This window comes from Mus pahari, chromosome 3 (assembly GCF_900095145.1).
Source record: "Mus pahari chromosome 3, PAHARI_EIJ_v1.1, whole genome shotgun sequence".
Classification (NCBI taxonomy): domain Eukaryota; kingdom Metazoa; phylum Chordata; class Mammalia; order Rodentia; family Muridae; genus Mus; species Mus pahari.
The window spans coordinates 112,521,213-112,523,019 of record NC_034592.1 but is presented as its reverse complement, the minus strand read 5'-3'; positions in this window follow the sequence as shown (position 1 = coordinate 112,523,019).

Sequence of the window (1,807 nt, the reverse complement as noted above, 5' to 3'; positions counted from 1 at the left end):
GAGAGAGAGAGAAATAGAGCGGAAGAGAGATGGGAAAAGGAAGGCAAGAGGCCAGTGAAAGGGGACAGAGAGGAGGGGGAGAGACTGGAGCGTACGGAGACCAACAAGGTCAAAATACATACACTATTTCAAAAAGTTTATAAAACCTAGCATGTGTGTGGGTATACCAGTAAAAACGAAAGAAATCCTTTTGAATTACTGGACAAATTTAGATAGCCCCAGGACCCACACGGTGTGACGGAAAGAACAGAACCAACTTCTGACAGCTGCTCTCTGATCTCCGTGCACGCACACGGGCTCGCAATAAACAAATAGAGGTAATTTAAATGTTTAAATAATTTTCAGTACTGGGGATGTAATTCAGGGATAGACCCCCTTGCCTAGCAAACACAATCCAAACACTGGGTTTGATCCACCCCCACCTCCACCATTTAATGATTGATCAAACAACCTATTCAAGACTTCCATCAGTGGTGTTAGAAAAAAAAGGAGGCCATCATGGCTCAGAAAGTGTGTTAGTCCTTTTCTGGCCTCTGGATGCTTAGATGGTCCCTTCTTTCTAAGTCCCAGGAGTTCTAATAACCTGGGGCAATGGAACCTCCTATCCCAGGACGAGCAAGAAGCCAGGAGTTCTGCTTCTTTGGTAAGTGAAGCTCAAGCTCACACTGGGAGTGAAGATGTCACCCTGATTCTGCCCTAAGGGTGTGTTTGCTGACTTGGATGACATCCAAGAGTGGTCACAGTGGATGTCAGGGCTGTGACTGCAGTTGTGCCAACTAATGGAAAAGACGGCCAGAGTGGAGGCCTGGCCCACCTTCCCTCTGACCTCACTTCCCCTCTGTCATAATGTGGGGGTGGATCAACATCTGGTCATCAGCTCTAGCCCTCTGTGATTTAGTTCCTTCCCAATGATAGAAAAATAAGCAAGCACAGGGACATGACAGAGAATTACTGGGCTGTTGCAAATGGGTGGTAGCATTTGCATAAAAGCACCTATCACGCAAAGAACCGGGGGGGACAACATGCTGAGAAGAGGAACCTCAAGTGTGATGGTGGGGAGCCTGGATGTGGGTTTGGCACCAGCAGAACACAGGAAAACCAAAGGGTCTCTCTTGAGCTCAGGCCTGCACCACTAAGCCAGGCCCTATTATCTGAGTCAGGCGATGCCTCCCTCAGCTCTGTGACAGAGAATTAAGAAATAGTCTGTGCTGTATGACAGCTCACAATTTATGGTTATCATGCTCCCCCACAGTCTTTGTCATGTACACTAAATTGAAGTAAATGCCATGATGTAAAACTTCCAACTATCCCTAAAAAATTATAAAAAGTCAAATTTTTTCATTGTTAGGTAGATCTGGTCAGAGATACTCTTGGGGGGAGGGTCTGCGGGAGTTGGGGACTGTTCTAACGGTCGCTCTTTGTAGAGATGTTAATTCCGAGATTCATCAGAAAAACCAACTCCACCATTTTGGGCCAAATTTAAACCAAGAAATTATTAAATATTATTGACCGAGAGATGGACTTTGGTCAGGAACACTCCTCCACAGTTTCCCCGCTATAATGGCCTCGAGCCACCTGTTTAGGAGCCTTATAAGGACAAACTAGTGGACCACTGTACTTTCCCATGGGACTCTGTTGTTTCCTGAGAATACAATTCCCAGTACTCCAGAAAACGCACTAGGTCCTGGGCGGGTGGGGCCTACAGACTGATTGTGAGTTACAGAGGCTCATCTGGTTCACCCTTCTCTCCCTCTGATTTCGGCTCTCTCTCTCTCTCTCTCTCTCTCTCTCTCTCTCTCTCTCTCTC